The following is a 24,875-nucleotide window of genomic DNA, read 5'->3' as shown; positions in this document are numbered from 1 at the left end:
TCTGTCATGTGCGAGCTGGCTGAGCAGGAAGAAGGAGTCTTGTGACGATGCTTCACTCTCCAACCTGGGCACAGCAGTGGTCCCAATGCACAGTCCAGTCTTACTTCCCATCAAACATTTGAAACTTACATAACTGTCTCTCGTTTTATAAAAAAAAATATTTTGTTACTATTATTTATTTCAGAGAGAGACATGGAATTGGCATGCCAGGGCCTCAGCCACTGCAATCAAACTCCAGACGCTTGCACCACCTAGTGGGCTTGTGTGACCTGGAACTTGCCTCTCCTTTGTGTGTCTGGCTATCATGGGACCTGGAGAGTCAAACATGGGAGGCAAGCACCTTAACCACTAAGGCTTCCCTCCAGCCCTACCAGTCCTTTTTTTTTTTTTTTTTTTTTTAGTATGGCTTGGTTCATTTTTTTTTAATTTGATTTATTAGTTTGTTTTTTTTTTTTCATCAAATACAGGCAGTTTGGTACCATTGTTTAGGCTCATCTATGATCTACCCCCTCCCATTAGACCCTCCTTGTTGATGTAAATGGGTCGTGCATTGTGGAGTTAGTCCCCAGTTATTGGTATGCTAAATGTCTCTGCAAATCATGACCCAACATGTGACTCTGACATTCTTTCTGCCCCCTCTTCCGCAAAATTTCCCTGAGCCATGTTGGGTTCATTTTTGGTCTGCTTCAGTGCTGAGGTGTTGGGGGCCTCGGAGGCTCTGGCTCTCTGATTTGGTAGGAGTTGATTTTTCTCTGTGTTGGTCTGTCTACCAAAAAAGTAAGTGTTATTTCAATTTTCTGGGTGCTAACTTACTCTCCGTTGGAGAATCTGCTTCTCTTTTTCAGATAGATGCAGATCCTATGGAGACAGCTGCCCCTACATACCTCAAAAGGGGCCCAACTGAAACTAAGGACAATTGGTGAAACAAGCACGAGTGATATTTTCTTTTCTTTTTTTTTTTTTTTTTTTTTACATTATCTTGAGCTTATGCCCTCTATACAGTGACTATTTAAAGGAGCTGTGTCTGATGGAACTTAGCGCCGGGATAAGAGCCAGAGACTCATAATCTAGAGTAGATGCTGTGTGTGTTGTTCTAGGCATTCAAGTCTGTAAAGTCGTAAGCACAACTGCAAAACTGGTGTTTCCTTCTAGGCAAGACTCAAATAAACTTGTAAAGTGGACTTTATTACCCGTATTTTGACAATTTGGAAACTTGGGAGAGAGAAAGATGCAAGTTCTCATAGCTAGGAAAAGTAAGAGGCATCTGAAAATTTTTAGTTGGATATGTTTGTGTTAAAACGTTATTTAACTTTTCTGAGTCTTACATCTTGGAATAAATTTAGAGATCGCATCTCTTCTGGTCCTATAAAACATAATTTTTCTCAGGCCAGTGGAACAAAGCTTCTGCTGACGCACCTGCTTTCATGACTAAACACCCGTAACTTTTTGCAAAAGTCAAAAAATGAACCATTTTTAGGAACATAGCCTGATTTCTAATAATCTAATAACAAATATGTCATACTGTACACCAACAATGTTTAGAAGTAAAGGGACTAGAGCTGAGGATACACTGAAAAGAGGCCTACATCACAGGATAAAAATATGTTTGGAATAGTAGTTAAAATTTCAGATATTTATACTAGGGTATTATTGTCTCTGAGGTATGGTTTTATTTATTTATTTTTAGTTTTTATTTTTTCAACAAAGGTTGTAGTCTCATAACCCTTATCCCTCATCCCACTTTCCTTGAGGGCTCTCCTCAGTGGGGCTTGGTAGTGTTCACTGTTGTAGGGATTGTGGGAGCGACCTCCTAGGTTGGTCCCTATGCTCATGCCTTGGGCTCATCAGTGGAGCTACTGTACTAAAAAGATTCCAGACAGGAAGCTTCCACTGAATAACCCCAAATCTTAGAGTTTAATTTAATGGCGAGTTTATTTCAGAGAAAGATCTTCTATGATTTTGTCATACCTCTATCCTTTCTAACAATGCCTTGTTCTTTCTAGTGATCTTCTCTCATCCTGGAATTGTCTATAAATATCCAGTCCACTAGTCCATTCATGAGCATCTAAATAATGTCTGGATCACTCTAGAACCTTCAAAGTTTTTTTTAAGGACAAAGATTGAATATTTATTTTAATTTTTTAGAGTTAAAGAATCCCTTACTTACTTATTTATTTTTATTTACTTTGAGAGAGAGAGAAAGTGAGAATGAGGGAAAGGCGCAGAGATACATAGAGAAACAGAATAGTCACACCAGGGCCTTCAGCTGCTGCAAACAAATTCCAGATGTATGGCTTCGCCTTGTGCATCTGGCTTACATGGGTCCTAAAGAATAGAAACTGGGTCCTTTGGCTTTGCAGGCAAATGCCTTGATCACTAAGCCATCTCTCCAGTCCTTTATATTTATTATGGTATTAGTTTACAAGTCATTTTAGGGAAAGTTGGCATATTGACAATTTTGAATCTTTCACAATATTGAGTAAAAAAAAAAAATACAAGTACAAGAGTGCATAATATAAAGCCTTTCTATAAAGATTTCCATAGGTCTTCTGGTTTATTCACTATTTTAAAGTAAATCAAGCTGTTTTACTCTTGCTATTTCACTTCACAACAATCCATTCAGCTTTCTTTAAAAATTTATATTTGTGTGTATATGTGTGTGCACATGTGTACATCATGCCAGGGTTTCCTGTTGCTGCAAACAAATACCCATCTGGCTTTATGTGGGTGGCTGAGGAATTGAACTTGGGCCAGCAGATTTGCCAGAAAGGGCCTTTAACCACTGAGCAATCTTCCCACCACTTCTGCTCATCTTTTAATTACCATTAAGCATGTCACTACCTTTGTAAAGTACCACATAGCCATGCAGACTTCAATTCCTCATTCCTGAGTATTCATTTTTACTAGGTAATTCCCATCCCATTTCTAGATATGGCCATGAGATGTATTTTGACCAAAAAGATATCCTTAGATATAATATGAAGAGTGGCTTGAAAAGCAATTAGAAAACTGTGCTTTGTCTTTCTTTGGCTTCTTCCATCACGTTCAGTAATACTCTGGTTACTCTGCTAAAGGATAAAGACCTATGCATCAAGGCCAGGTATTCCAGTTATTGGAGATAAGATCCATTTGGATTATCCATGTGCCAGCAGATATACAGATATATTAGTGGGCCCAGTCACAATTAGAAGAGTCAAGGAAAAATCAGCAGCTGATTTCTTACACGTGACCACAGCAGGCAGAAGTCATCTATTCTAGATAAGCAGAACCCTGTAGATCATGAACTGAGTGATGATTGGTTACTACCCACTAATCAAATTTGGTACAAATGAAATAGTAGATATGCTGATATTATCTAGAACCAATTCTCACTATTCAGTATTGAAATTGAATAATGAAAGTTTGGTCTGTGGGGCATCCTGCACATTGTCTGTACAACATAGATGTTACCATGCATTGTAGTAGGATTTGAGTTTAGTAAAGTATCAGAAAAATATACAAGAGATGGTGAAGTTTCCAAAGACTATTGTCACCCCTACATTCACAGAATCTAGGAAAACAGGTAAAAGAGCCTAGAAGGTAAAACTTGAGTGAAAAGTATAAAGTGGAAAGGAATCATAAATATAATTGCAAGGAGGGAGTAAGTGTGTGGCACCTTCAGGGAGAAATCTTGGGATTCAAGACCTCAGTTTCACTTTCTCACTTCCACACTTCTCTTGCCATGAGCCTTTGTTGGGCAAGCCAAATGAAGAGCCAGAGGGAAAAAAAAAAAAAAAGTCTTTCTTATAATGCACATAAGATATTGTGTGAGACAGGAAAAAGTGATAATGAGAGACCTAAGAGAGAATATGAGGAGACAAGCAGATTATATCCACCAAACAGGGTATGTACAAAAGCATATATATAAGCATATCAACTCCTTCATTAGAAGCATATTTTCATATAAGAAGAAAATAGTGTTATAACTAAGAACATTAAAATAGTGAAAGTGGAGTGGGTAGAAGTTAGAGGTATGTGGGAATGTAAAAGAACTCAAATCTGACAATGTATTGAGAATGACCCTCATAACACTTGGTAAGTATACAACCAATGATTGATTCGGTTAATCTGAACTAACACACAAGGAAAATATAAAACATGATTACCTTATTGGCCTCATGATACCAGTGTTATGTTAAGTTCTTGTATAGTTCTACTTTGTTTTGCCAGTAAAATCATGTTAGGGTTACAATGAAATATTATCTTGGGCTCTTAGTCTCTTGCCATAATGCCAGTTGCCTGTTTCCTCACCTACAGAAGAAAGATTTATAAGGTTATTAATATTTCTCCCTTGAAATATGGTTCTCTTTATTAAAGATGATGTTTGAATGGCAGGGCTGTGATATGTAAGACGCTGTAGCAGCAAGGGAAAAGGAGGTCTTCATTAGTAGACCTTCTAGAAGGCAATCATTACACTGACATTGATCTCAGCAAGGATTAACAGATGAAAATTGAATTTTTTTCTGGAAATATATCCTTGCTTTTCTTTTAGTCCTCAACTAAATTTGAAAAGACAATTGAGACAATTTAATTTTGCAGAAGATTGTAAAAGTATAGAAAGCCCTATCCTCAGAAAAAGAACGTAACCATGCTGTGTTACTTCGGGCTAGTGACAATCCTAACCTACACCCAACTCTGGTGTGAGGTTCAGGTGATCCACAGCCAAGTCCAAGGAAGAGAGTTCTATGTGCCTCTAGTCACATAGTCATGAGCAGGCTCACCAGAGGAAAACGAAAGAACATAATGGAAAATAGGAAAACCTACTAGACTGGACACTCTTTATGGTCGGGTTGTCCCTGGGCTGTCTTGGATGTTAGCACAGAGCTGGGTTAATCACCAGTGGATATCTTTTATTCATGCCTGGCCAAGAGTCAGAACTATGGCTACAGGCAGCCCTGAGGTAAACACAGCATTGCAACACGTCAGTGGAGGTTAACTGCCACAGTTTACTTCCCCGTGTCTCAGCCTTATATTTCTTTCTGCCCTCACTTACAATGCTTATAAACAAAAGTGGTGGACCTGTCACAACTGAAAAAAAATGCCATCTGAACGCTGTTGGATTGCATACTTAATGGGAAGTCTGGCTGGTGGTTTGACTTGCTTCTTCTCATGATCTACGTTGGGTCATCCTTGGGCTGTCATCTCTTATTTCATTTATTTGACAGCAATATAATGGATAATAAAAGAGCAGTGGCATTTAGAAAGCTTGACTATAAATTATTCTTCCTCTTTTGAGGAGAGTATGAATTACTGTCAGAGAAAGCCATATACGACAGCCAGCATATTGCTCATCACATGCAAAGGCCTGTGATTCCTGTCACTAAACTCAGAAGTGAACTTCTAGGCACATAGCCATTTTGGGGCAGTCTAACATAACTGAGAAGTTCCTTCTTTGAAATAAATCTTCCAAATTAATGCTTAACCATGTTCTGAGCATGTGTGTTTATGTGTGAATGTACTCATGAGCATTACATATATACATGTACTTATATATAATTTATATAACATATACTATATTATATATATGATATACTATAATATATAGTATAACATATGTAATAGCATATAATACATATAATTTATGATTGATACTTTTGATAGATAGGCACATCCTATCATCCTGGCATTTCTCTCAGTAATGTATATATTTATTTCAATATAAGAAATCATCCTAGAAATTAATTTGAACAAATGCTTTACCTAAGATAAAGATCTGAAGACATGTGACTCTTCATATTCATCGTACCACCAAGAGACAATGAACCAGGAGATGGTTCAACATCTAAATGCTTCCTTGAATGTTATCAGGGCTCTTTATACTATGCCAGGCCTTTCCTTATTCTAACTATCATTTATTTTAAAGCATATCGTTGAGAGTTTTTTGAAGAATAACTATCTCCCCCTATGTTATTATTAATATTTTAAAGTACATTATATTTAGAAAGTATAGAAATATGATTATAAATTTGAGGAAATATATTATTCTTCAATAGTAGATGATATTGTCTCTTAGAAGCACCTTGCTAGGACCTTTTATCAATACACATATCCAATGTTCCAGGAGATGAGTCAGTGGTAGGAAATAATGGTTTGCGTTCACTGTAGAGTATTAGCATAATCAGATGCCAGTATCTGCTGTCCATTCCTGTAAGTGCCTACAGAGCAGAACCCAAAAAGAGTGACGCCAGGTATCCTTTCCTATTAGATGGTGAGAGGCTTAAGCCCTAGGAGCTTTGATGGAAGGCAGCACTGCAGAGATCAGGGGCTTCAGGAAGGCTTGAAACAACTATTGTGTTTTGATTTAGAAAAGGCTGCTTCATAGAATGTCCACATTTGTCCTCAATGTGATAAACAGTCACTTGGGCAATAACCCCAGAAAACAGCTGGGGGCTTCTGAGATATCCTTTCTTCTCCTTTGCTCTCAACTGGACGCTTCAACTATCCAACAGTTGTAGACATTCTTGATGCTCTTCTACAAATTCTTGATGTCAATGTTAGAGCACACTGCCCTTGATTGGTCAGACTAGCTGCCCCAGCAACCCACGGCAAACCTCCTGCCTCTGCCACCCTCAGTACTGAGGTTATAGGCACGCACGTGCGTGCACATGTATGTGTGTGTCCTGGTTTACACAACTGGTTTTAAGAGTGTCCTGGGGATGTCATCATGCTTTGTCAGCAAATACTCTTACTTTGAGCCATTCCCCACTCCCCTATCAAATTGCTTTTATTTTTAATGAGTGGAAATACTTTGGTTGTGATTAGCCAGGCATTAGTAGTAAGGGTAAAATCAAACTTTGACACAATTTTCCACTCACCCATAAGTGCTGACAAGGAAATCGTGGAGATGGTGTGAAATGTAGCTTGTGGCAATATGGTATATGAGAAAGTATGCTTGGATGCCCTAAAAAAAGAATCATGTTTGTGACTTCAACAATAAATACTTATTTTCCCATTGGTCTAGAGGCTAGAATTTTGAGATTCAGTGGCCATCATGCCTTCCCAATGTGCCCTGATATAGCACAAAAGAAGAGCTCTGTTCTCTTCCCCTTCTCATAAGAATGTAAACCCCACTATGGAGACTTTACCCTTATGACATCATCTAAACATAATTTCCCTCACAAGGCCCTACCTCTAACTGCCATTACATCAGAGGTTGGGGCTTCATTATATGGAGTATAGAGAGGCAGATATCCAATCCATAGCCACATCCTTTATGAGTATTCCCTCTCATGATATGTTTATTTTAGAAGTTTATATAAGGCCAAGAGATGCAGTTGTCCATATTTATATAACATGAGGAGGGCTTGCTAAGGAGTAAACTTACACAGAAGAAAAGCACACCCAGATTTGAGGTAAATATATCCAGATAATCTATTTGAGGAGCCCAAAGCAAAAGGAAAAATTGGTCCAATGCAAGTCATCATCACTGTTGCCATGGTGGCAAGCACCAAGATAGATGCATGGAGATATATCTTTATGGACAAGAGCCATTAGTGATCAGAACATGACAATGGGTATTTAGTTTATGGCTGAAATAGAATAATGATTTATTTTGATCACCTTCTTTCAGGTTATATAGCCCTTCAAAAGGTCAGTACTTCCTATGAATTCTGGCTAAGTTTGTTGTCTCATTTTCCTCCTTTTCATTTCATATTTAAGTGTGAAGCAGCAGAATTGAGCTATAAACCATTGACAGTGTATGGTGCATATGTCCCACCCTTATCAAGGTTCACTGTCAACCTATGACTCTGCTGCTCAGGCCACAGATGCTTTTAATAACTATCCTAAAATGTTGAGTCATGAAAATTCCTCTCTGCCTCAGATCAATCTCCTTATGGGAAGAAGTCTGAGGAAATCACAAAGGAAACAAGCTTTCCCCACCTCTCTCTTGATGTGTCTAGGTTTATTTTTATTTATTTATTCATTTTTTCATTTATTATAGTTAACAATTTCCATGATTATAAACAATATCCCATGGTAATTCCCTCCCTCCCCCCATTTTCCCGTTTGAAACTCCACTCTCCCTTTATGAAGATATTCACATACTTTAGTGGCCTTTAAGATATTAGATCATAATTATATGAAGTTAATGTAGATAAAGGAAAAAAAGGGGGGCTGGAGAGATGGCTTAGTGATTAAGGTGCTTGCCTACAAAGCCTAAGGAACACGATTCTTTCCTGGCACCTACATAAAGTCAGATGCAGAAGTTGGCACATGTGTCTGGAGTCCATTTGCAGTGGGTGGAGGCCCTGGCGTGCCCATTCTCTCTTTCTATCTGCCTCTTTTTCTCTCTCTCTCTCTCTCTTAAATAAATAAATAAAAAATAAAATACATTTTTAAAAAAAGGAAAAGAGAAATATCACTTTCAGTTTCAAAATACTTCCCTTTATAAAGATTTCCCTTGGGCAAGGAAATACATGAAACATTAAGCCACTCCAGGAGAACTGTTCAAAATATGCACGAAGACCTTGACATCTCTCTTCTGAGACACTGCCCTCTTTTATGTCCATAATATGAAGTATTAGAAGGCCGAAATTTCCTTATTAAGTTGAGAGTTACTCAACTTTAGTTCCCAAAGGACTAAAATAAACTTGTTTACTTTCTTTTTCTTCCAGTAAAATTCATAGTTCTTTCCCTCCCAACTTTGTTTACTTGAAAGTAAATTTTCATATATATTGCCTACATCCTGGAGAGTGTATTTTTTTTAATTAGCTGACACCCACTGTTGTAAGCAGATCAAGAACCTTGGGATAGCAGGCATTCCAAAGCCATGTTGAATTCAGTGAAAAATATGATCAGGCATAGAACTATGCAAACAGTAGGTCAGCACAACCCTTGAGATGGGTAACAAAAGATCCCCAGAGGGCATTAAGTGACTGCAAAAAGTCTTTGTGCTCATGACTCTTGGCAAAATTGCAGCATTCCCCTTCAAAGTCTTCTTATTTTAGACTACACCTCATCCCAGTGGCCTACAGAGATCTATTCTGTGTCTTATCTATGGAAGGGGAGATGGATTTTCATCTTGAGTCTATATATAAGACTTGTTCCAGGTACAAGAAGATGTGGCTTCTGACATAAGGCCTTGCCCTCCTACATACACAACTTTAAATATTAGTAGGTTCTTACGGAAAAATATGCCTTGAGAACTTTGCATTTGTGAACAAAGAGGAAGAAGTAGTGGGTGCTCGCCATACTCCATGAAGCTACTTCCCTTCATACTCACTGTTCCCCCACCATTACGGCTGAGTATCTCCACCACTGAGTGCTCCCATCCCTCCCAGTACAGCTAGCTCATTGGATGCCCTAGAATTCCAATTTGGGGATTATTTTGTTGTTTGTTTTTCTTTAGTTTTCAGTATTAGTTCCACAGGAAGAAAGAGAAAACTGCTATTTTGGGAAAGAAGTCACCATGTCATCTCCCTTTGACTTCTATGTCCCTCTTCAAATCAGTAATATGAAATGTGAAATCTAAGCCAAACTAAAAGCTCAGGCTGAAGTCAAGTTGACTCAGTGCTATTGACAAATAACTGGAAACCAACTGACCTTCTTGAAAAAGAGAGGGGATCCCTGTTAATCAGATTGAAAAGTTTGGCACACAGCAGGAGGGAGAATCAAACATTTATCAACCTGAAAAGTAAGGTTTGGGGTGTTGAAATTGCATGCAGATGCAACAGGTTACAAATAGCAGCCAAAATAAATTGTTGTGAATTTAAAATGCTTTTCATATACTTTTTGTTTTGCTTCTATAGCTTTATGGAACATCAAACCACACTTGTAATCTTACCATTTAGGGGGTGAAGACAGGAGGAGCAGGAGATGAAGGCTAGTCTTGGATATTTAGTGAGCTTGAGGCTGGCCTGAGCTACAGACAGCAAAAAGGTAAACAGGAGATACAGACAGAGAGAGAACAGAAAGAAACAAAGAAGGGAGGGAGAGAGGAAGGAGAAAAAGCAAGCCAAAAAACAAAACAAGCAAGAAAGAAGTAGGGAGAAGGAGAGAAAGAAAAATAAAAACAGTTACTCCAAGAAAGGTGGCTTATTATTTACTCTCTCTAGTAAAGGTTTATAACTTAAATTATCAAATAACAGCAGTAATAGAGATAATAGTAATAGTAATCATAGTCTTATTGTATCTAAGAAAGGAGAAGAACTATATCCTAGCATGTAAAAAGCTACAGGGAGGGTTAGACTGATCACTTTATCTCCTGGCTTTCCTTAAGTGGTAGGAGTTGTTTTGCTTCCACTTTATTTGTAACTTAAGACATAAAGTTGCTTTCATGAAAATAAAGTAGTAGCATCTTTCTAAAAGGCTTTAGAGGAGAAATTTACCTCACAGAGATAATTGCTATGCAAGCAAGTGGATTGGGAGGTGCTGGGTCCCTATAGTGGTAGAGATTTGGCCAAACAATAAATAAAATTTTAACTCAGGTTTTCTTTGGGTGAAAGGATAGTCGTGAATGCAATCCAGGTTTGCATTGCTCCAGCCCTGGTATCTAAGGGCCACATCGAGATCGTAAATGTGTATATGGGTCACAATTTGGAATCTCAGGCACTCCTAGGAAGCTTGTTCTATTAGTCCTTTAACCATGCCAAAACTGGGCCACAAAGGAAGAGAGCTAAGATACCACTGGAGCTAAGATACTAGTCTGGGGGCATTGAAGGTGTTATCTGTATAAGGTTGTGTGTGTGCATATGTATATGATTATGTACAGGTGTATATGTGCATGTATGTATGTATGTATGTATGTATGTATGTATGTATAATTATGAGATAATACATTGAATAAAGAGGAGAAACAATGTGGGAGAACAGGGTCCCTTGTTGTCATTAGGTGAGCAGTAGCTGCTAGGCGCAGGGCTTATGTAAGGCTCTCCTCTCAATGCTGGGCCCCAGGACTCAGTTTACAGCCAGGCTCCAAGGGTCCGCGTGCCAGGTGAATGAAATCCTGCCTTTGTTTGACTGTCCCAGAGCCTCTCTTGCTCTGGGACGTTCTGTGCAACAGAAACCCAGACATGCTTATTATACAGAAACTCAGGAGGGGAAGAGGAAGGAGGTTTGTAGGTGCCAACAGCAGTGGCAAAAACTGAATAGGCAAGAACTTTCTCCTGGCCAAGTCAGCAGAGAGTCCCAAAGCCTCAGAGATTCCACAGTCTATGAGGATGGGGGAAAGTGTCCTAGAAAAGCCATCCAAAGACTACAGAACAGCACCCACATCAAAAACAGTGCTGTTTTAAAGCACTAAATTATATTAAATTGATTAGTAAGAAGGGTCCTAAAACATAGTTTTGATGGAGTCCTTTAATTGTATGTGTTAACTAAGTGGAAAACAGTTGGGCCTCTGCTTAACAGACACGGACGATGTGCCACAATACTGACATCACTGATGCATCAATTAATTTAAAAAAAAAATAGTTAAACCATTAAGTGATGTCATGTAAACCACATAATTATTTTCATTGTACAAATAAAGAACAATGCTTCTTTCAATATCACTGACATTAAGATCACCACAATAGGCGAATCAATACAAAAATCAGGATGGAAGTTAAGCTTCCTACAGTTGAATTACTTTTTTACTCAGCCCTGACTCCCAACAGTGTGACAAGAAGGAAACTTTGAGGGAAGTTTGCAAACTCACAAATGAAACTAGGAGAAATTTTCAATCAAGAAAATAAAGGAACCATACGCTTGTTGAAACCTCACTATATGCCTGTTACTGCGTTATTGTTATTTCACATTAAATAGTTTGTGATTTTCATACAATAAGCAAAATGATAAATTATATTTATTATATTTGCAATATCTTCTGTTTTAGCTGCTTTTTTAAAATATGGCAGGATGCCTCAAAATGTGTATCCTTGCATCAAGACTAAAGCAAAACCAGATGTGGTAGTATTCATGTGACATGTATAAGAACAGTGAAGCACCGAAGTTAAGTAGACAGTCGACGAGGCTAAGCAACTGCCTACCCTGCGCACACACAGGAGGGGCCCAACAAGCAGATTCTGAGCAGCTGCTCAGTGCGTGTGTGATATAGCTCAGGTGCTCTGACAAATGAAAGAAGACACTGTCAAGTCCGTATTCTTTTATAGGTTTTTTTTTTTAATTTTATTTATTTATTTGAGAGCGACAGACACAGAGAGAAGGACAGAGAGAGGGAGAGAGAGAGAATGGGCGCGCCAGGGCTTCCAGCCTCTGCAAACGAACTCCAGACGCGTGCGCCCCCTTGTGCATCTGGCTAACGTGGGACCTGGGGAACCGAGCCTCGAACCGGGGTCCTTAGGCTTCACAGGCAAGCACTTAACCGCTAAGCCATCTCTCCAGCCCTCAAGTCCGTATTCTTGAAGGACTTTATACTAAACACAAAATTCCACACTTAGGGACTCATACAAAGAGACATGGTAAATTAGCATACTTCAACCTGACTGTGGAAAATAATGTGCAGAGTACATGGCAGAGGAGGCCACATTGCCCGGCGGCCCTTCGAACAAGTCTTCTTCTATAGGAAAAGAAGACACATGGGGTTTTGCTTGCTTCATTTGGAAGGCACGTGCTTCACTTTGCACTTTGTTTCTGAATTTCAAAGATTTAAATACTTTAATCTGCCAGGTTGAAATTGAAACTACTAGGATGCTCTTCTCTGGCATGCTGTGGGATACGAAGCTCTGTATAAACACCTGAAGGGAATTTTTTTTTAAGTTGGAATATAGAGATAGGGGTATCTTAAGTGAACTAGTCTTACTGACTAGAGTTCCTTCTGTGCGGATTGAGAATGACTCTCCAGAGGACTGTCTAGCCATGTCATCAGTTAGTTTTCACAGACATAAAACAAATAGCATTATTACACATAAGGTTGTTTATCATCATTATGTTCAGATTGTAAAAAATATAGTTGCTAAGTTCTGCATTTTTATCATAAAATGAAACATTAATATAATAAAATTCAGTTCATCAAAAATAAACATGGTGGGGGGTGCTGGAGAGATTGCTCAACAGCTAAGGCACTTGCCTGTAAAGCCTAACAGACTGGGCTTGATATCACGGTACCCTCATAAGCCATATGCACAAAGTGACACATGCATCTGGAGTTTGTTTGCAGTGGCTAGAAGTCCTGGTACACCCACACATTCACACACACACACACACACACACACACTGTGTAAAATAAATAAATATTTTTTTAAAAACAAACAACAAAATCCAGTTCAAGAATTTGTGTACATTCATGAAATACCAAGGATATTATCTATGTCACTTTGGAAAGGTGTATTTTTAAACATTAAAAGCTAGTAACTGTTGAAATCAAATAGGAAAATAAAAGCATGTAAGAGATTATTTACATTTACCTCTGCCCAAACCCCTCAAAAATCACACATACCATTGTGTTCAGTTTAGGTTGAATAAATCCAAAATTCTCACTTCAATACTTTAACATTATTTCAGGAAGGATTTCATGGGTGCATTACACATTCTGTTTTCCTCATCTCTTAGGAGAAATGAAATTTTCTTCTTTGTGCTTAAATTTTACATTCCATTTTAGATTCCTCTCATTTATATTTTTAAAAGTGGATTATTTACAGTCCTTGGTATGCTATCCATTAGCAATTACAGTTTGCTAATACCTCATAAATAACAGCAGTACACTGGGAACCACTGTTTCGAAGACTGGGCTCCTCAGTCCTGCCCTTAAAGGCAGAGAGCCAGAGAGAAAGCACAACATGAAGAAAAAAGAGAAAGGAGAGCCTAGGTTAGCCTGTCTCAGGAGGAAGGAGAACACAGATGAGCCCACTGCCATGAAATTTTTCAAAACAGCAGTAAGAAATGCTTGGAACTACCATAGAATTTTCCTATTAGAAAAATATTCTGAAGGCGCACTCTTCTACAAATTAATGCAATGCCTAGTATATGCAAGTGAGACAGAAACCAATGTAAGGCAACAGAGAAGGAACTCAAAAAACAGTTGTGTATATAAAACTGAACTTGAATTAGTGATTTTTTATTTTTATAAAATTTATTACAAAAATGTATTATAGAGTTGTCATTCATATGACTTATATGTGTACATTTAATTGAAAATACAGAAATAAAATGAACACTAATGAATCTAGTATCCACTTACTAAAAAGAAGGAAGTTTACCAAGTCCTTTAATTCTCTTATGACACCATATGACAGTAAGTGAAGCAGAAACAATATTGTAATAATATAGTATGTATAAGAAATAATACTATTTTCAATACAATATAAATTTGGTGAAAATAATATTTAGAAAACTAGAAATATATACTAAATATATACTAACACATTAGCAGTTATGGTCACAGCATGGTGAAATTAGTGATAAATTTATTTCTGCATCAAATTTTTTTGCATACCTTGGTAAAAATGTTTATGATTCTTATTAACCATATCCTTTGGATGGATACATCATGTGTTGTGTTAGTACCCTCTTTTCCCAGGTCCCTGGCCCCATTCTGCTGGGAATCCTCCTTAGTGAAGTTGCAGGTAGGTGTTCCCACAGGGTTGTGTGTTATGCGTTGTGGGAGCAGCAGTCAGTTCTTTTTTTTTTTTTTTTTTTCAGGAGTAGAGGGAGGGAATGCCTCTGGGCATAATGTCTGAACATGTACCTCTTACAGTCCTTCCACCCCCACTTCCGCAAAATTCCCTGAGCCATGCTGGGGGCATTTTAATTCTACTTCAGTGATGAGTTCTTAGGAGCCTCTGGATCTCTGCTTTGGTGAGTGTTGAGTATCCTTAGGGTCTGCCTCCTACATCCTAGCACTGATTGTCAGGTTCACCATGGAAGCAGCACTCTGGCTCGTCTCCTGAATTCCTCTCTGGTCTCACTTGGGCCTTGGCTGAGATGTAAAGGATGGTTTATCTCCTGTGGTCTCACTACCTTCCAGGAAAGAACAGATTGTCCAACAGAGATTGAAGTCAGAGTAGCTTAACTGGGATAAGCATTATTTAGGGAGAATTTGATGTATGTAACCCATCTTTTAGCCAAAGACTTGGCACTGGATAATCTTTGTCTCCTTAAGATTCTGATCTGTTTCCAAATTCCAGATATGGGTTCCTTTACACTGAGCAAATACCTTAGCCAGTCAGAAAGCTATTGGTTTCCCACCAAGGCTGTGTGACGCTATTGCACTGGCATGCCCATCCTGTCAGGGTGTTTATTTCTGAGTAGCTTAGATCTCTGGTTGCTCAGACTGTCATTGGCTACGTTTGTCCAGTAGCTCATGTAGTGCTTTCTAGTATTAGATGGGCTAACTATCTGGGGACTGTCTCTTCCAGATTCCAGCCAGGTCTCTCCATGCTCTGTGTTGGCAGCATATGGTGTCTTCAGAAATAGGGTTACATAATATAAGGCAACAGAGGAGGAACTCAAGACAAACAGTTATGTATATAAACTTGAACTTGAATTAGTGTTGTTTAAAGTATGTCTATATGAATATCTGCAAAAATGATTCCTAACACTACAAATATACATACAGTCACCATGGTACAAAGTAGCAAATTGGTATTAAAAACTTGAAAAACATGAGCTAGTTAGATGGCTTAGCAGTTAAGGCATTTGTCTACAAAGCCAAAGGACCCAGGCTTGATCCTCCAGGGCCCACATAAACCAGATGCACAGGGTGGTGCATACTTCTGGAGTTCATATGCAGTGGCTAGAGGCCCTGAAGTGTATATTCTCTCTCTGCCTCTTTCATTCTCTCTCAAAATAAATATAACATTAAAACATTTAAAAAGTTGAAAATAGTTTCTTTGTAAGGACTGGTTATGAAATTAAATCATATTCCAATTATTGCAATTATAATTACTTACACAGGAGCATTTAGCAAATGTTATATGTTTGTGCACATGTGTGTGTGTGTGTGTGTGTGCACGTGTGTGTTTGTGTGTGCATGCACACAGATGCATGGGCCCCCATGCACAGGGATGCGGAGGTCAGAGGGAGATAACAGGTTGTTCTCGGTCACCAGTCTCTCAATGAACCTGGAGTTCCCCATGTTTTTGGTTATACTGGCTCATGAGGGAGTTTCAATGATTCCCTTTTTCTCCCTTTTTCAGTTCTGACACTGTAGGCAAGTGTGGCCATAGCCAACTTGTTTTGTGGGTGCTGGAGATAGAATTCAGGTCCTCTCCTTGTACAGAAAACACTGCTGTATATATATTTTAAATCTAGCATAAAATTTTCTTCACTTATCTATTTTTGTTACAAAACCCTTAGCATTCGAAGAATTGTAGAAGTTGAAAATCTTGTATTTCAGTGAGTCATTATTAAAGGGTGAGTCATTATTTTCATGCTCAGATAAGATCTAACTTGGTTGAGTTTGGCATGATGGATGTAAACATTTTATTATGCAACATATGCAAGGGATATTTGTGAATTATATACCATGTTTATGGTATTGTTCTAACTTCTGATGATATACAGTCAACATGACAGATAAATTGTGCTCTTATCTGGGACCCAGATGGAAACATTCTTCTATGTGTTGATGCCAAGCCAAGCTCCCCTCATTCATTTTGCAGCCTGCTGCAGTCTCTCTGGATTATAGCAATACTGAGTCCCATCTCCATGTGTTCAAACTGTTTTCCAACTCAGGATCCAAGGCCGGTAATTTGATTGTCTTCTTCTACCATGTTTAAGTAGAGAACTCCACTGGGTGTTTGAACGAAGGCTTCCTTCCTACCCATGATGGGCAGAATTATCCAACACCCAAGAGATAATTGGGCTGATTATTTCCTTCTGCCCTGGCTGGATAATTTCACCATGAGCTCAGAATGAAAACCAAGAAGCCTGAAGAAGGGAAAAAGGAATGCTTATAAGACAATCCCAAGCCAATCTTCTGAATGTCCTTGTTTTATTTTGTTTTCCTTTTTATTGAGCTTTAAAATAAAATCAGCAAAGGCAAACATGCAAGAAATGTCAAAAAGACAAATTTCAGCCAAAACAAAACCACCAGATTTTTGTAATAAAATAGTTTTCTGTTTATTAACACATTCATCCATGATTTCCTGAAATGAAACATCCACATCATTGCATGATAATCCCAACTCTGCTCTAAATTGGGGACAAATGCCCTTTTCATGCATACAGCTTTGTTACACCTAATTTGAGCAGCATTTGCTTCAACACACAATTGGAATGGGAACTGCCTTCAAGTTTTTGTTTACTCTGGCAACTGTAGTTCTGTGATTTTACAGACCTCAAAATTCAGGCAACATAAAAGGTAACTGCATGTTCACAATTTTTGCTTATATGTGTTTTCAATATGGCTTATATATAAGGCAAATTTCTAGACATGAAAAAGCATTGGGTACCAAAATATATATTTTTTATAATTGCTGCTGAGCCATGAATAGTCATAGTCAGTAGGAAACACATGCCATAGCCTAGGAATCTAAAGCCAAGTGAATAAATGGAAAATGGAATGTTTCTCCCTGGTAGCACTTGACTAGAAATAGAGAGCTGGTCACCAATACTTTTAAGTCGATCAAATCTTTGTATTATTTATAATAAATGTTGATTTGTTTCCTTAGGCTTAGTTTTACTTTCTCTACCTCTTGCCTAACTAGGCATCTGCAAATCCTAGTTGGTTTGTCCTGACTTTCCAGTACCTCATCCCTGACAGCAGGAAATGATTATGTGATTGATTAGAAATGTGCAAGATAAAATGCTTTGGAATTACTCTCAGCATGACCTGGAGGCAGCAATGGCCATCCTCAAGAGTGACTGCAGAGATGAAATTCTTTCTCCATCCAGTGAATAACAAACCTAACAGAGATGATGAGCATAATGAATGAGGTTAACAAACGCTTCTGCCAAGAGCATTCAGATAATTCTAAAGTTCAATTAGTGATTTACTGAACATTTAGGGTATCTTAAACATTTTTTCCATGGAAAGTAAAGTAACTTTTTAAAGTATATGCCATGATTTAAAAGAGCATTTAACCAAGATGGAGAGCCAATATTAACATGTAAAAATTAAAAAGCACGTTTTCCACATTAAAGGTATAGAAAATAATAAATAAATTTTGATGAAACCAAAATTAGCGAGGTCTGAAGTTATGAATAAAAAAATTTGGGGATGAAACTTGAAATGGAACTTAAATTTTAACTAGAAAAAGGGAAGTGGAAGAACATTCCTTGCTAAGAAAAAAGAAATCTAATAAAAAGTAAGGGCATGGAATTACGTGTGGAATAAGCATCAGAAAACAGGGAAACTGGATCATAGAAAGGAACACGGTAAGGAAAAGAAAAGAGTCAGTGGGAAATAAAATAGCTTAAAAATGCATGAACATACCAGACATGGGGACATAGAGTGATATAGGAAGGAAAGAGACCCTGAGCTCACTAAAGTCAGTTTTAGTGTAAACTGTGGTGTATTAACTGGGACCCTGGCTATTTTAGTGCTTAGCTTAAATGTTAAATTTGTACTCTAGTTTCTTCTATGTGTAATAAAAGTATGATTGTAGCACCATCAGGTAGAGGTGAGGAATAAAGAATCTAATATTTGCAAACTTAAAAATTTAACTTATTATTTATTAGAGAGAGGGAGAGAGAGGATGGACACACCAGTGCCTCTAGCCACTGTAAACTCCAAATTTTGTGCCACCATGTATATTTGGCTTGTGTGGGTTCTGGGGAATTAAACCTGGGTCCTTAGGCTTCATAGGCAAGTGCCTTAACCACTAAGCCATTTCTCCACCCTTAAAACTTTTGAGAACAATGATGTACACACTTTAAGGATTTTATGGATGCGTTAGAAAAATGGGGAACACCACAGGATTTACAGAAACAAGAGTAAACTAGAAACATACTGGGGCCACCTCTCCTATATGCTACAGGTTTTTTTTTTTTTCTTCTTGTTTTTTCTTATTCCACTTAAAAGCAGTGTCAGGCAAGAATTCTTTGGCTGGGAAGGGAGAATGCTGGGCGTGAGGACATAATTCATGCTCCCACAGGATATGGTAAGGACTGAGGAAAGGATCAGTTCCTTGTAGTGGTTTCAAAGGATTTTATTTATGTCCCCAGAGTGAAGGAGAGGATTAAGGAAATAAACAACCAAAACAGGCTTGGATTTCATTGAATTTAGAATCGAATTCTCACATATGTTCTCTCTGTTTCACACCGTCCCTGAAATATACCACTATGCTAGCCACGGAGTCCCTCACAGGTCAAAACATTCCCACGTTTAGAGATAACTGAAATTTAGAAAGTGGTATGTTTGCACAAATTGCTTCCAGGTTAATCCTTGTAGCCCCTTGAGGTGGATGAAAGGATCCTCTGATGCCATTTGAAAATAAAATGATTGAAGGCTGAGATGGATCTGTGGGTAAAGCACTTGCCAAGAAAACTTGAAGACTGGAGTTTGTATGCCCAGAACCCATGTAAATGCTAGACAGGCCTGGCAGCCTTCTTATAATACCAGCACTAGGGAGGCTAGAGGTAGGGGATTCCCGTGGCAAACTGGCTAGCTGGCTAGACTACTAGGATCAGCAAGGTCTGAGTCCAAGTAAGAGACTCTGTCGCAATAAATAAGGTGGAAAACAATCAAGATACCTATTCTCAATTTCTGGTCTACACACACACACACACACACACACACACACACACACACACAAGCATATCATACACACAGTCCACCCCTAATAAGAGATCAAAGATTTGAAATAGATCTGATAGGAAATTGGTCAGTTCTCTTTCTCAGAATCTTATGCATAGCCTTTCTAGCCCTGGGACCTTGTTCTTCCCCATGTCTTCTCTGTATGCTGTGCTCCATTACCAGCACACCCTCCCTTTGCACCATTTTCCAGAAGGGGAGAACTATCATGTAATGGATGTCCTTATTTTGGCAACTTGCTGTTGGAAATGGTTTTAGACCCTATTAATCAAATAGATATGCCCAGCGCTATGGGGTGGGCAAGCTTTACAACTAGCTTTCATAGCTTGTCTGGATCAGCTGGGGACTGTCCTGGGGCAGCTGAAGACAGGAAGTATAATAGAAAGCATGGGCTATAGTTTCAGATAGGTATCTATTTCAACTCAGTCTGTAACCTTTCTGTTTAACTCTTTATTGCTGCATAGCTTGAAGTCATGTATCTCTCTGAGGTTTAATTTTGGCATCACCTACCTTACTCAGTTATAGGAAGGGAAATAGATATATAGTTAGAAACACATGGAGTGGGCTAAATCAATGTATAGTAATATTTTTGTTACTCTAAATCTCATTATTTGGGCAAGCAAAATGGAAGATGACAAATTTGCATCTGCAAAAGGCTCTCAAATAGGTCAATTCCAACCATCCTTCTTATGATAGAGTCACTAGATACCTGGGACCCCAGCAACATTGAGGTTAGAGATGAATATCCCTCCATTTTCTACCACACTGGTCAGAACTAGTGATTATGAATCTGACCCTCTTCTTTTATTTAATCGTAGTGGTACCATGGGACAACTCTAAGGCTCAAAAATAAAGGCATGAACAGAGAATGAAAAAGCATGTTGAAGGGACAGAAGGTAGATAACATGTACTTTTCCTGCATAAGAGCCCTATGGAGAGTGAAACTGGATCACAGGTATGACATCACCCTTGAACCTCAAGGTACCATGAAATGATGTGGATCACTAGTGAGTTAAGTTTTATTCATGTCTCCTTCTGGATTTGTTGCATGGGATTGTTTTTTTTTTTTGTCAGGATTATATTTTCTTTTTTGAAAAAATGTTACAAGATCTGGGCATAGGGACATATTAAGAGGCTAAGGCTTGAAGTTCAAGAGCTCAAAATCACCCTCTTCTACACAGCTCATACCCAGAGGCATTTCCTCTGCTGAAAAATAACTGTCTGCTACTCCCACAATGCATAACCCACAACCCCATAGGAAACACCTGCAACCCCACTGAGGAGGGTCCCCATCAGATTGGGACAGGGACATGGGGAAAGAGGGTACCAACACATGATGTATCCATATGAAATAGGTCATAAATAATAATTATAGCAATAAGGCTTTTGGGGAAGAAAAATAAATAAATATGAAAATAAACATGCACACACAGAATAACAATTACTCAACCAAGTAAAATCTAATAGGTACAGCGACCAGTGACTTCACCTCTGTCACATGTCCAGGGACCTCCCCAGCACTGCACACCTACCATTAGGAGGTGGCAGACTGACCTGCCTGAGGCACTGCTGGCCTTTGCTTAACTATCCAACTGATTGAAAGAAAAGTTGTTCTATTCCTTTCTGCCTTGCTGGCCATGAAAGAAAAGCTGCAAACAATATTAAAGGGAGCCCAATATCTATCTATATCCACCTCAGGCTATCAAAGTCTGGGGCAAAGTACCCAGCAGGGAACATAGTCTTCCATCTCCATCTGGAACCTTGGCAGTGGGCTTCACCATGGAGTATTTGATACAGGGAAAATGTACTCACCCTGCCCAAACAGGATGCGATCAATTACAAAGATGAATTAACATTTTACCAAGTAGAAATGGCTTTTTTTCCCCCACTGATGGCCCAGCCAATGTAAGAATCATAAATCCAACCAGAATTTACTTGAACATTCATGTGCACAAAGCAATATGCATTATACAAACATCCTTATATTTAGGAAATCAACAACCAAGTACACTGGATGGGAATAGACGTTTTCCTCAATGTAGTATTTCTTTAAAAAAAAAATGTAACAGGGAAGAGGAATGTATTGGAACATGCCTCAAATTTCAGCACTCAAAGAGATATGGAAGCAGGAGAATATTAAGTTCAAGGCCAGCCTGGGCTACATCCTAAGATCCAGTAAAGCCTAAATTAGACATAGAGGCCACTTTAAAAAATCGAGCAGGAGAGATTTCTCAGTAGTTAAGGCACTTGCTTGCAAAGCCTAATGATCTGGGTTTGATTCCCCAGTATGTATGTAAAGCCAGATGTACAAAGTGGTACATGGACCTGGAATTCATTTTCAGCAGCTATAAGCCCTAGTATGTCCATTCTCATTCTCCCACTCTCTCTGTCTCTCTCCCCCCTTGCAAATAAATATTTTTTAAGTAAAGGACAATATTTTTTGTCAAATCAAACTTAAGAGAGCTCAGAAGAGAAAGTTCCCATTTTATGAGTATCTGTTGTTTAGTGTCCATATCATATTGATTACTCCCAAAAGTTCTCTGAAGTGATTACCACTACCTCTATATCATAGATGAACAAGTTGGGTGTCAAGGATGTGAACAAACTCCAAATATTCTTCGAACAGGAATGGATTGAGCTGGAATTTGAACTTGGATCTGTCTGATGCCAATGCTCAGGAAATCCCCATGCCCACTGAACAAATTTTTATCAAAGCAACTGAGAGTCATTCAGAATAACTGAACAAGGGAGTAAAAGAATAGACTTACATTTTTGGAAAATCAATTTGACATTAATTGGTAAAATGGATTAGAAACAGCAGAGCAATTATCAGGGAGACTGTTAAAGTTAAATAGTCTGAGAAGAAAACAAATGTGTGATATAGATCGGTGGTCATGGATTGAAAAGAGTGGGTATAGAGAAAAGAAACACTGCAAAGCTTAACACATTACATGTGAAAAATGTCTAGCAGTGAAGGAAACCAAACCAAGATGAGATGGATTAATGATGGATGACTCAGTGATCTTATGACCTTGTTTTTCATCTGCAAAGATATGAGCTCCTACAAGTTCCTACAGGGGTATATTATGCTAGGAAATGTTGACTTGGATCTTCTCAGAATTAGCTTCAATTCATAATCTACCTACTTCCAAAGTTATTCAGAGTAGAAATTAGATTCAACTCTCCAAAGTTCCTTAGGACACACACTTCAGTAGCCTAACCCTTATGGGACTTCAATTTCTGTGATCTAATTTGCCTACAGTCAGCTGTAGTCAAAAAATATTAAATATAAATTTTGAGAACTAAGCAGCTCACAAGTTTTAAATTGTACATTATTCTGAGTACTATGGTGAACTCTCAGCCCATCCTGCTCAATTCTGCTTCAGCCCAACCACTAACCATGCTGCCCAGCTCTGAGACAGTGGCCTCCAAACACAAGGACAGTGTTGTAAGCCATTGAGGTGGGCCAAGCAGGAGTGCTGAATTGCTTCCTTTAAGTAAAATATGAATGTTCTTAATCTCATTTTTTTAAAAAAAGAATAAAAATAAAAATAAATGTTGAGCTTGCTGAGATCTACAGTATAAATGACCCTTCTGGTTATGAAAATCTGTGCATTTTTGCTTTCATATTTCAAACTGTGAAAGAAGTTTTGGCTACAACACAGGATAAGTTCTAAGTTAAAATGCAACAAGTGCTAACTGTGCGCACGTGTGTGTGTGTGTTAGGAAAAAAAAACAGTATAAATAAAGTTTGGTACTATTTATGGCTTCACATATGTGTTAGGGTCTTAGAACACACTCTCAGTGGACATCTGGAGACCACTACAAAATATCTATCTATTCATGTAGGTAGTCAGTGGTTATAGTGCCCTATGCATTGTAAGTTCAGCTCCTAAACACTTAAGATAAGTTTCAAGCATTTGAATATACTTAACTTTTATTCTTAGAAATAAAATAAATTGAGAAAGGCAAGAAGAATTGCTGAGCTTTGAAAAATAACATTTTCCAAGACAATGTACAATCAGAAAGTTTTAAGACAAGTCATTTTAAGGAAACACTTATCTATGTTTAAATTAATGAAGCTTGTTAGCCAGTGCCAAAAATCTCCCTGGCCACCTACGATTTTTCCACATGCTGTTAGCAAGTGACACAATATAAAAGACAAGACCTAATATTCAAAATGCTTGTAATAGTAAAGCCTTTCATGCCAATTTTAATAGTAAAAAAATGGTTGTGTCCATCTAATAAATCTGCTAGTTTTCAACAGCTGGAATTAGACCAGATTCACCTTCTGTCTGCTGCATGAAGCCAGGACAATGAAGACCAGAAAAGGTACACTGCTGGTGTTAACCTTCTGGTTGTCTATTACCCCCATTAGACTCAACTCAGGAAGCCCAACGTTCCTATCACCTGAAAAGGGGACAGCAGGGCAGTAGACACAGGGGACCCTACCTGAGGCCTTGCAAACATCACAGTGATGAAATTGAAATGGAGTGTAACTGAGGCAGATGATCAATTCCTTCTATGTACATGGAAAATAAAACAGATGTTATCAAAAGAAATATGAGAAAAATGTAGGGAAAGTGTTCTTGGGTGGGTGGAAAACAAAATTGTCTATAAGTGATAGAAAAGAAAGGGTTAGAACAGTAGAGGGCATCCAAATGATAGGAGGAACCCATCAAAAGGAAAGACATTTCCCAAAGAAGAGCTTGACCACATCACAGCCCTCTGCATGTTACCTATCCATGTTAGGTATGGTGGTGAGGAAGGAAATGAGAAAAAAATTTCATCAAAAATTTAAATGGAGCAAACCAGATGCTAAAGGGTCTGGAGTCTTATTCTAATGAAACTAGTCACAAACTTCCATAAGTAATTTACATTTTCCAGTCCTTTTCTTTTCAGTTAGAAAGATGGTCATTTTCCAACTCTGTGCCTTTTCATGCAATAGTATTTAACATCTATGAATTTCTAATGTAATTTCTAGAAGCTGGCAAATTTGTAGAGCCTTTGAAATCATTGAATACAGTTTCTAATTCTGGGGCATATAAGGGCAATAAAAGGAACATGGAATTGTGAGAGTTTAAGAATTTTCCATTCCCCAACCCTGTTTCCAAACATACATGCAAATAAAACTAATAACAAATTTTACCAACGTGAATATAAAAATTACCTTTAAGATAGATATCTTTGATCATCTCTT

This window comes from Jaculus jaculus, chromosome 7, assembly GCF_020740685.1.
Source record: "Jaculus jaculus isolate mJacJac1 chromosome 7, mJacJac1.mat.Y.cur, whole genome shotgun sequence".
Taxonomy (NCBI): domain Eukaryota; kingdom Metazoa; phylum Chordata; class Mammalia; order Rodentia; family Dipodidae; genus Jaculus; species Jaculus jaculus.
This window is presented reverse-complemented; position numbering follows the sequence as displayed.